This window comes from Chamaea fasciata, unplaced genomic scaffold (assembly GCF_029207755.1).
Source record: "Chamaea fasciata isolate MVZ Bird 193981 ecotype frontalis unplaced genomic scaffold, bChaFas1.0.hap1 SCAF_1, whole genome shotgun sequence".
In the NCBI taxonomy this organism is placed as follows: Eukaryota; Metazoa; Chordata; class Aves; order Passeriformes; family Sylviidae; genus Chamaea; species Chamaea fasciata.
In genome coordinates, this window is record NW_027094086.1 from 73,084,773 (window position 1) to 73,097,203 (window position 12,431).

The 12,431-nt window shown below is 37.1% G+C and overlaps 1 protein-coding gene across 5 annotated transcripts in view; it reads right to left on the bottom strand.

Annotated features, from left to right (window-relative positions):
• Window positions 1–12,431, bottom strand: part of CTNND2 (catenin delta 2) — a 640,488-nt gene that overhangs the window by 305,962 nt on the left and 322,095 nt on the right. The window lies entirely within an intron of this gene.

The following is a 12,431-nucleotide window of genomic DNA, read 5'->3' on the forward strand; positions in this document are numbered from 1 at the left end:
AAGCTAATTCAATTGGCCTACACAGGAGAGTAAATTTAGATGTGTTTGTGCTTCTATGTGCAAGCACTTAAGGAACAGAAGGTCTTAATTTTAAAATAATGAGCATGCACACCAGAGGATGGGTTAGGTAGGGTATGTCTTTTTTTCTTCAATAAAATGAAAGATACATTCAAATGAATGATAAAATGAATTGTATAATCAATTAGGCAATGACTACACTTTCCTCCAAGGCATGTTCTGTTTATGCTTCAGTATAGGTCTTTCTCACATGATAGGAATACAAAAAAGATTGAAGCTACTCAGTATTAACCATTCTTTTGATAAGGGTGAACTTATTACACTCATGACTGAAAGATTTTTCTGTGCATTTTTATAAGATACTTATAGGGAAGAACAACATTATCTGTTGCATCCATGAGTTAAAAATAAAACAAAGACTGAAATTATTTTAACTTTTCAAACAATTATATTTCTTTCTTTTTTATTTATTTTCTGATGTTGAGATTAAATGCTCTTTTGGATGAGTAAATGGATTTAAATCTCTAACTATTTTCCCTTTTCCCAGGAGATGCTGGATCACTTATAAGTATGTCAGTATATCTCCTAGTATCTTATGTTCTGAACAACAGTAATGTAAATTAAATTAAATGCTTCCTTGTGGAGGTCCATTTTTTCAGTAAAGAACTTGTGTCAATTATTTACCAGATTTGATAGTGTTAAAAAATAATACTTGTCTAATTTACATAAAAATAGTTCTAAAAGGAGTTTTCATTTCTACCTGGCATCATAAATGTTAATCTGGCAAGTTCAAATCTATACATCATCAGGAATTTCCTAATATCTATGGTCTGTGTTTTATATTGACTCACTGTAGTGAGATGTAATAGATTAAGAAGCCAGTTCTTTGATAAGATAATGAACTAAAATTGTTGAATTCAAGTCCACTGAAATTAACGATATTGAAGATAAATGTTGCCAGAGTCCTCAGACAAACAATAATAACTGTGAAGCGCCGAACTGGAAGAAATTACTTTAATTTAAATTACCTTTTGAAATGAAGTCCTAGTGGTGACTAGAGACACTGAGTCTTTTTGAAATAACACTTGTTCCAATTTTATATTCCTTTTGTCTGATTTTCAGATTTACTAAATAATTGCAGCTTCATCTGACACACTGGGACTTGAGAGCAATATTCCTTTCTGTAATTAGCACAATCCATAATAAGTAATGTACTACTTTCCATTCTAGAGTCCCTCTTCCAGTATCCAGATTTCTATGTGATAGATATCACCTCACCAGCCAGAAAAAAATGTAGTATCTCAGGTGGTATTCTTGCTGGCAGAGTGAATTACTAGATGTTGCTGGCAAGAACATGATGATGTAAAAGCCTATGTCACCTCATCCAAGTAAGTTGAAGAAGAAAATAAAGTCATGCATAAAGAGTGAATTACCTCTTCCAGGAATTCCAGTTTAGCCCTTTTTAAGTAGCAAACTTGTACAAAATGTAACAAAGGTCATTATGTTCAATGAATCACTTGTGGTTGATTAGTAGTAATCCTCAATATCACTTGTCTGGCTTCCACAGAAACACTGTACTGTATCCACATTAATCTCAGGATCACAATGAATTGTCACTACATTTTGACTTTTCCAATTTTAGTCACACTTCTCACCACCACCACTGTAATGGTCTTCCAATAAATAATGTGGCTCTTAGAGTCATGATAGCAGATCCACCGTCAGAATTTTTATCCTAATGCTACTTTCTTATTCAACATGTAGAACATGAATCAGGGGCTGCCAAGGGCAGTGGTGAGTCCCCATCCCTGGAGGTATTTGAAACGTGTAGATTGACACCTGGGGACGTGGTTTAATGGTGGACTTGCCAGTGCTGGGTTAATGCTTGGAATTGATGGTCATCAAGGTCTTTTTCAACCTAAAAATTCTACGATTCTCTACTAAAGTTGTGTTTGCCCCTATCAAGATACCAGTATATTCTGGTATGGAAAGAGTGCTGTTTAGTTAAATTCATGCTCTTTAGCTTTTTAAAAATCCAGTATAGTTGGATATTGAAGCTGCCGTTTCTTGGTTACAAACCAATGCCAGAGCCTTGCAAACAAACATTTAAAAGGTTTCTCTAGAAAACTTTATTAGAATTTGCCATAGTTTTTATTTAGATAGTTTTTATTTTTCCTTTTTCCCTTTTTTTAAGTAAGCTTCCCCTGATTTTGGCCTGAAAAAGATTCCTGACAGAAGCAACCTGACCGGTTTGTGCAGGAAGCTTTTAGGCTGTCACACGACTGTGCCAAATCTGCTTGAATGAATAAAAGGGCATGCTTTTTTGTCCTTCTCTTTCAGGTGTTTCCCAGCTTCACAAGAGATCAGTATAATTGACTATATCATTACATCAAATACATGAAAAAACAACAAAAAAAAAAAAAACAGAATTATTGTCCTAATAAATTTTTCAGCATGTTCAGCAAAATGTATTTTTGCTTCATATTTTTTTCTAGAGAAAAATGCATTAGCAACCACTTTTCTGCATATTCCTATGCCTCCTTATATAAGTTTGCAAGCATTAGTATCTTTAACTGAGGCAGATAAGCAATAACATTCTTTACCAAATTGTTCTGAACTATGGTAACCTGAGCCCAGCCTAAGATTTTGAGGAAGGGATTTTAACCAGAACTACATTAGTACAGTGTTAGAAAATTGTAGCATAAGATAATACTGAGCTGAGAACTCAAGCAGGAAGAAATATTACCACCCATAACCCAAACTCAGAAGAATAATTGTGATTTATTTATTTATTCTTCTTTAATTTTTGGTAGTCATAGCATCCTGTATATACTTCAAATGTTCTAGGTACAAATAAGACTACTGTTCTACTTAATTCTACCTGACTTCCAGAAAGAATCCTCCATCACTATTCAACTATGCAAAACTATGCAACTATTCAACTTCCTCTATGCTTATATTGTCTTTGGAAAATTCAGTGTATTGAAGGAAAATTGCAAGGAAGCTGAATAACTTAAGAATGAGAAGATAATGCTGAAACTCAAAAAAATGAACCAAACACTTGACTAAACAAAATAAGAATATTGTTATATGTTTATTTCTTGATGTTAACGTTTAAGCTAATGACTAATTAATTAAGCTAACTTATCTTCTGTAAGGATGCACTACACTGTGCTTAATGCTTTACTTTTAATAACTACCTAGGAAAGGAGCTATTCCAGTAAAAACTGTTTTAGCTCTCTAGGCAAGAATGAGCAAAGTAAATATCCACAGAATGGTCATGTCAACTCCAGCTGAACTCACATGTTCCCATTTCTGCACGCATGTCATGAAAGCACCCAAGGAGTGAGAACCCTCTGTGTGTGACCTTGCACATGGGGAGAACGAAAGGCAAATGAGCACAGCACACTGCAGGGAGCTCGTTTTGAGGAGCATCACCTGGGGAGCTCTACCTGCCTCTGCACAGCAAGGAAAGAGCAGAAGCACAGAGCACTGCCAAAATGCAGATTTTCTACAGCCATCCGAGGATGTCTAACTATTGCCAGGAGCTCTGTACATCGAGTTTATCCCTTTTCAGGCACAAATAGAAAAATCCCAGACTGACCTACAGTTTGTCTATAAACAAGCAACAAACCAGGCCTTAGGGAGCCTTCATTTTTTCCTGTACCTCAAGTCAAGTTAAACAAGAAGTGGGTGCCCCCTCATGATGGACTTGATAGGAATCCACTGTGATAAGATGGACTCTGTGCAGACAGCCAGCACCTGCATAACAAGGTGAGTTACAGAAGACCATTGAACGCCTCTCCCAGCAATTTACTGGAGTCAAAAGCAGTTTTGGTGGTATAGAAGTGAAGGCTCCATATGACACCAAAATAATGCTTTCCTGGACAACATTCACCAGCCATATTTCTATAAAAGCAACCAAAGTCCTCAAGGGAGGTAACCCAGAGGCAAGGAATGCTATTGAGTACGTTGGCAGAAGAAAAGCTGCCTGAGACATCCTGAGACTGTGTTGCTGTTACATGTGGGCCTGTACAAATACCCAAAGATCCACTTCCAAAGCAGATGCTGGAAAGCAGCAAGGGCACCTTGGACTCAGCTGAACTCCTAGAGGGTGGGTGTGTGCCTGTGGCACTGGCAGCAGGTACAACGGTAGGCAAAGGTAAGTTGCACCACAGCCCAGCCCAAGACACACTTAACACACTACCTGGACACAGCAGTACTTGCAGCATCACTTGGGTTTAGTTTTAGACATTACATGGCTTCATGTGAGACCTGGCCTACTTCAGAGGAATGCCTTGATAGCTTCAGAGCCATTCAGTGCAAGAAGGAGCTCCACTGTACACACTTCTCCAGAAACAGTATTTTTAATGCAGCCTGCAGAAGTTCATTGTTTTTATCCCACACACCAAAATACATCAGTGCACAGGCACAGCAGGCCAAAGCAGTTGGTTATTCATTGCCTTGCTGCTCCCCAGAACACCATAGCAAAGAAACTCACTCCTTTCTGGGAAGGGAGGTAGGTTTTCTTTCATTCATTGTTTCTGGCACACTCCTTACTTTATCACTGAGCCTGCATACAGGCTGCCAGGGCAAATTCACACTTTTGTATTCCTCTAATTATCCAAGAGATGTTAGTGTGCCTCTCCTTTGTGTGAAGTCATTCAGTTTACAGTTGTCACTCATTTTTTGAGAAAGTGATATAGCTATCTGCTACACCAAAATATTTTTATTGTTTTCTAAAACAATTCATGCAATTATATGTAACACTACTGTAGAAAAGCTATGAAAGTATTTTACAAGGAGTTGTATCGGCACATGATCTTTTAAATTATTTCTACAACGGAGCTACACAAACACTGCTGTATGTAATTACAGGCAGATACTGTCTCACTGATTTTTGAATTTTTAAAATGATGGCTGCTCTCTTGTACCTTGGAAATTTCAAACTGACTTTTAAAATGATGACAAAATTCTTAGCTGTAGATGCCAGAAAACCATTCAGGTGGTTAATTCCCATCTTTATTAGAACAACCTTGTTTCAAGTTCTTGCAGGGAAAGAAAACTGTCTAATTTTTTTCCCCGAAAAATTATTGTTATTCCCTGGGTTTTATGAAATCAATAGCAGAACTTTGTGGCTGTGCTGTGAAAGTTTTGTACTTCTTTCCAATGATGCAAGGAAATATTTGCAGCCAAATTTCCAAACAGGTCTCAAAAATCAATGCTTTCCTCTGCACTTAATACTTGCAGGAATTGGCAGACATGATTTTCCTTTAAAAACAAGTTTTAAACTCCTCCAGTCCTATTTACATTCAATTTCCTTATGCTGATTGTACTTAAAGAAACTGTTCTGATTCTTCTTATTTAAATGTGATTAAAAGTTCAGGTGCTCTACCAGCAGCCTGGCATTCCACACAGCGCACTGCTTAAGGGCTTGCAAAGCAGGTGCCAGAGGCTGTTGTTTAATAGACAAAGCATAACAAAGCCTGTCTTCCTGTAGTTTTTGACCATCACTCCTGAAATGGTCTACTAGAGCATCAATTATAGCAAAATTTATTTTGTTACTAAAATGATTTCACACTGACCAAACCCCCAAAACCCTTATACTCCAGTTTTGAATGAACTTGGCCACCTAGGGAGAGAACACTTACTACTTCACTTGCAACCAGCTAGTTTCCTTTAGCTTCAGTTCTGCAGATAGTTACAGGCATGACAGTGAACAGAGAGAATTCTTTCGGAATGGAGGCCTTGGAAGCTCTGCTGTTCCAAGGAGAAGAATTTATAGGGCAATCTGTGCTTTGTGTATTTATTTAACTTTAAACTTGGACACAATAACAACATTAGGGAAACAAGTACCGTGTGATTACCCCGTTCTCACTCTTTCCCTGATGTCCCTTTCATGCCCTTATGCATTCCAGACAGGATACTGGGCTAGACAGACCCCAGTTCTGAATCAATACAACCACTCTTCTGTTCTTATTTAGAGCAAGCAAAATCAAAGCAAATTACTTAATTTTGTAATTTCCCATTATTAATTAATTAAGAAAAAGGATGATGGTTCACAAAAAGAAGGAATTAGCTCAAGGCTGGATTTCTGCTAATACTGTTTGTTCTTCTGGTTTGCTTCAAACCTATTTTTATTTGAGAAAAGAGCTCATTTCCCAAATTGAACATAGCTACACGGGAGCACATTTAGAAGAGAACAGAATTAGAATATTTCAACTGCAAGGGACCTACAATGACCACTGAGTCTAAATACCTGACCACTCCAGGGCTGACTGAATGTTATACAGCAGGTTATAAAGGTCATTGTCCAAATGCCTCTTAAACACTGGCAGGTTTGGGGCCTCAACCACCTCTCTAGGAGCCTGCTCCAGTGTTTGACCACCCTCTTGGTAAAGAAATACTTCTTCATGCCCAGTCTGAATGTCCTGACACAGCTTTCAACTGTTCCCAGGTGTGCCCTGCCTCTGGATCCCAGAGAGAGGAGCTCAGCTCTTCCCTCTCTCCCTTCACCTCTTGAGGAAGCTGTAGAGCAATGAGCTCACTGCTCAGCCATTTTAAATTTTGAATTTTGCCACTTCTACACAGCAGAGCAGTTTAGATAGCAGTGTACTGTGATATTCCTTCAGTCCCGGTGGTGGCATTTGGATCTGATCCAAACCAAACAAGCATCTAAAATAGAATCAAAAATAGCAAATTAGAGAAATCAATAATGTAGAGATAGAATGATCTCTGCCTTAAGGCAACAGAGCAGTCTGGTGCCTAAATCACACCACAGCCTATGAGTACCTATAAAACTGTGTTCTTCCAGCATGGCTTATTGACACCATTGCATAAAAAGTAGGATAGTAGTTGCCATGCTTTAAAGAAAACAGTACAATACCCTAAAAGTGAGGTTAGTTTCTTCATTCCCTCCTCCCTCTTATTCCAGAAGTTTAGCTATTAGAACATTTGTGCACAGTGTGATGGAACTAGTTATAATATTTTGTGAGAAATCAAAGCAGTGACTAAGTTCAATGTAACCATTGGGCTATTCCCTGTCTTTCCTACCGAAACCTTGATTTTGTATAGAAAATAATACATTATTTTAGGTAAGAAATGCCATTAAAAAAGACACCACTACAGCTACATTTTCTTCACAGCAAGTTTTGAGAGATGCCTTTAGGGAAAGTGTGCAGACAGTAGCACTGAGGAAAGGTATTGTCCCAGTGGAGCAGAAAAAGGTACTGAAGACTGAGGAGTGAGAGAGAATTTCTTGTAAGGTGTCTTAACAACCTGTGTTTTAACGCTGGGTAAGAAACATTCAGTGACTATTAAATCAATTCTTTTCTGAGGCACATAGTTCCCCTATGCATTGCATGAGCACTGTGGTTTGGGTGTTAAATCATGGATGCATGGAGACAGTCACCTAAAAATAAGAATTACAACATATTTTTTCACTAAATTTTTGGTTCTGGTCTTTGGTATCATAACATTCATTTCCAAATAAATATGGTGTAATATAAATGAAATTCCTTCAAGGAAACCCTCATCTGTAAATGAAGATATTGCAATGCTTTTTTTTTTTTTTTTCCCTAGGGACAGCTAACTGTTAGAGCAGGTAAAAAACCCAGCACCAGTAACATGAAGCTCCTCATCTTCTCAATACCAACAGATTGTACAAGGATATCCCTTCTGCAGAAGAGTTAGTCCTTAACATGAAGATCAAGCCAAGAGCCTCATGCTGACCATTGTTTTAGGTAAATTATGTAAAGTATGATCACACTTTGTTGACTATTCCAAGCTACAATATTTGTACTGTGTTGTCCTTGGTAAATAATAGAAAGGGATTTTTCTCTATGTTTTATGGGGATGATTCATTTTAAATTCAGCACTTCCTTAGGGAAATAATGGAGACAGAAGCCAGACAGCCTTTACCTTGAAGAAAGTGTATTTCCATGCAGGAAATTCCCAATACACACACGCAAAGCCTGTCACTGTGTGAAATCGCACATCACAGCCCTTCCCTGTTCTTCTCTCTTACAGCCCCTTCACATTAGCTTCACACAGCTGCTTCCAAGAAACCTCCCTTCACAGGGCTCCTCACCTCTCACTGTGCCTCCTTCGTTGCAAACAATTCCTTTCCTTTTCTCTGCATTCCTTTTCACCTCTACAGAAAAAAATACAGAACCAGGATATTCTTTTTTATTTAGCTACTTGCCTTCCTGCAGCTTATGCCTGTAGGAGCCAAGAAGCAAACTCCTACTGTGCTTCCACAGTGGTTGGAAGGCCCCTGTAACTAACAAAGAATAGGCTCAATGTCAATATATTGTCTGAATTTGGCACTGAAGAGACTGCATGGTGGTCATCTATACCTTATAGGTTGTCTTTTGTTTCCGTATTCTCCACCAGATGTGTGAACATGAAACACTCCCATGAAACAGAAGCAGCTTCTGCAGGAAGCAGGAAAGATTTTGTTGATCTTTGTTAAGGGAGAATTTGGCAACATTTAGTCCAGACCCCACTTAAAGCTGGGCTACTTTCAAAGTACTGTCCCGGACATAATGTAGCAAGGCAAATGGGAGACCTATCACTATTGTTCTGTTCAGAATTTGTGCAGTTAATTATCTTTTTTTAATAGAGAAAATAAAGACTGATGAAAGGTGAAATTAGAAGTGTTTGGTGAATTTAGATGAAAGAATTGAAGTCTGAGAAGCGAGTACAACTGGCTTTTATAACTTAGCAAGGCTGAAGAACAGGGGAAAAAGAAATAGTCAGAGGAAGCACACATGGGACAAAGACAAACAAGTTCAAGCCAGTCACTGAAATTTTTGCTAGAACTTAAAAAAAGGTATTAAAGCACAATGGAAGCAGCCAGTCCCATGCAATTTGAGTTGAAGTGTCAAAACTATACTCACTCTGCTCTTAGAAGGTTGGTTGATAAGTTTATTAAAAAGAGCTGATATTAGTTCCAGCTTCAAGGAACTGGAGGACAGCCCAGGATGGTGCCTCGAGTTCTGTATTTGAAATGACCTTAATCTGTGATGATGGCAAATTGATGATTGTTACAGAGCAGTACCCACACAACCGCATAAAATAATAACTGATACCACCAGAAACACCAGGCAATAGAGTTTTCTAGAAGGAGCCAGTACCAAGAATAATGCCTGTAAGAACTGATGAGTATTACATTTACATTTCAGTGGATGAACATAAAGGCAACAGAAAACTACTTTCTAACCTAAAATGTTAGATGAATGTAAAGGTAATTGTGTCTGTTAGGCAGGTGATAAGCAGCTGCATCAACCCATGAAAAATTGCTATTGATTTATGATTTTAACTATAGGGGTGAAATTTCATATTTGTAAACTGTCTGTTTGTATACAGAGTTGACAAATTATCCATGTAACTAAAATGGCACATGGTAATAACAGCTATTTAGCTGTATGGATAACCTTTAATCACACATTTATTACTGAAAATGACTAAAATTATATTAATGCAAACTGACAAAAAGTAAATGCAACCTTTAGACAGACTGGGAGCATTGCTGTAAGCAGAGTTTTTTATTTTGGCTTTTTCCACCACTAAGGTGCATAGGGGAAAATAAGAATCAGTTCTTTATGAAAATAGTATTTCTTCCATTATTCATTGCCTACCAGAACAACTACAACACAGGAGACACGAAACAAGTAAGACCACGTTCAGAGGTCAGACATTTAGCCAAGACAGATGTAAGAAATATGCTGTATTTTAAAAAATTATATGCAGGCATTGTAAAGAATATTCCTAAAGAGTAAAAGTATATTTTTTTAGAATTATAAGGAAAATATCTTACAGGTATCATACTAGTGATGCTGAAACAAATAATATTTTCAATAGTCTTTATTCTTAGAAGAATATTGCAATATAAAGTGTTGTGTAAGTTACTAGACAACTAAACCGATCCTTTGAAATTTCATTTTGTTAACAAAAGGATGAAATCACCTTTCTACTTATATATTCTTTACATCCAGAACATGAAGCCTCACAAGATATTTACATATTGAATCTTTTAATTTCATATATAATCTACTCTTTTCAATACTGAATTACTTCTGCTGCAATTACTTTGCAACAGAACTGTATGTCCTGGTCCAGTGCCAAAGGTCTGCCAACCAGGTAAACCACGAAGAGACATACTAGCAGCTGGAGTTAGACTAAAACTCAGATCATATCCAAAAACAAGTGCTCAGTCCACTTTGGAAATTATACATGCACCTTCTTTGTTCTTTTTGGCTTTTCTATAACCCCTCTATTGCTCACTGTCTGCATATTGAGGCAAGTACCAAACTCCCCGTCTGCACCTATTACCATACAGCTGATATTGCCACAGCTGAATTGCAGACTTTTTCCTAATGCTTGTGGCCTGTTTTGGGCGATCTTACCAATACTCATGAAAAACAAAAGCATACCCCTGAATTCCATATTGTTTTTCTGTTAAGCTGCCAAAAAGACCATCTTTCTCTCCACAAAATGGAGAGACCAAATCTGAGGGTAGATTGGACAAGTAGTGAAAGATGCCCGTTCCATATTTATTCCAATGCAAATGTGGAAAATACTACATAAGTGATATCACAAATATTACAGGTTCTCACGTTGCATTGAAGCAAAAAATGCAGGAGGCTTAGCTATATGCTTTTATCACTTGTAAATATTTAAGAGACCGATTAGTCTGTCACTTATAGTGGCCCTGAGTTCATATCTAAGAACATTTGAATAAAAGAATTCAACTGCTGAGACGGTTTGTTTGATTAAAAAAAAAAAATCTACCTACTGCAGTCCTCAAAGCACTTCAATTTTGAAAGTTGTAACACTTTAAAGTATTAAGACAGGACAGTGATCCTCAGCCTGTGCACGGGACTGTCTAGTACTTTCTGTAAAGTCTGCAAAATTATGCAGAAAAATCTTAAACTGTATTTGGTTAAATAAAAGCACTAATTTTCTCTGCTGACTCTGCTGAAACAGCAGACAAGGGAAATGAAACCCAGATCTCAAGTAACTAGCTGAGCTTTACATCGGCAGATACAATTTTTTGAAAGTCCTTTGTTTTGGTGAAAAGGTTACTGAACCATAAGAAAATTGCATTCTTGGCTACCTATGCAAATCCCTCTCTAGGATGCCTCAACATCACTTGTTCAAAACAATTAATTAAAATTCTTTCTTTCCCATGCCTGATAGATCCAGAATCCAGGTAGTTTTCACTAAAGCTCATGCCACTAAGTAATATTTTCGTATTCGTGCCCACCTAAATCACCATGTTCCATGTTCAGAAATATTACATGTACATAAAAGTCACCAGCTTTACATTTGTTTTAGCTTTCTTTTCTCTAATTACAAAAAATGAAATTTCGAGGGGTTCTCAACTGAGTTATGCCATCATACGCTACCTCTCTTCTTTCTCTTTGAATATCTTAATCTAGGCTTAAAAGCTGATTGTAAAAATGAGATTTTACATTACTTCTTCAATGCATCTTGGAAATAGTCCAATCAAAAAGCTAAATCTGTTCTCACTGCCAAACAGAGCTAATATGAAAAGCGAGGAAACCGATTTATTTTTTTTTTCTCCCTGAATATGAATCACATAAAATCTGTTCTAGACTTCACAAAATTAATTTTTCACAGTACAGAAATGCTAAAGCTCAGAGTTGAAAACAATAATTTTGCTTAAGAAAGCAACGAGTTTTGTGGCCATTTTGAAGAAGAAGAGTATTTGCAAGTTAGCTTCAGGGCTGACAGTGTCAAGAGCAGAGACAGATTTTTACTCCCCATCATGAAGCAAAACCTCTGCTCAAAGCCAGATCAATGAGTTCTGGCTGGCAACTGTTTCTAGCCTTCAACTGCTAAAACCTGTATCCAGATCCTAATGTTGTTTTTTTCTGTTTTACAAAAACAATGAGTAGGCAAAAAGTTTATAAAGAAAGCATGAAAAGATCCACTGATAAACAAAATTCTATGAGTCTCAATTTCAACAATTTCTTGTGTTGAGATATATAGTTCAAGACAACCCTGTGCATGACAACCGGATAGTTTTGACTTTGATATAAAACAGCTTTGCTGTTAGGATGGACTAGAATAGAAGTGACCTGTGCAGAGAAAAACATTATAGCTGGCCTGTTTGTAACAAGAATGATGTTCTACTCAGAGAATTTGAATAATACAGTATACTCTATGTCCCATGATGAACTGTATCATGTCCAGTCTATAAGTGAAATAAACAGATGTAATCACGCATTTTGTTACTCCATCAAGCTGGGAGTGGCAATTTCTAAACAGACATTACAACGTATCAAACCTATTTAAGAAAGAAAGGCTGGCTAGTTAAAAATATGCTAATAATTCAAAAGGAAAATAAGTAAATGCATTAGATTTTATTAAGGTTTCACAGAGCA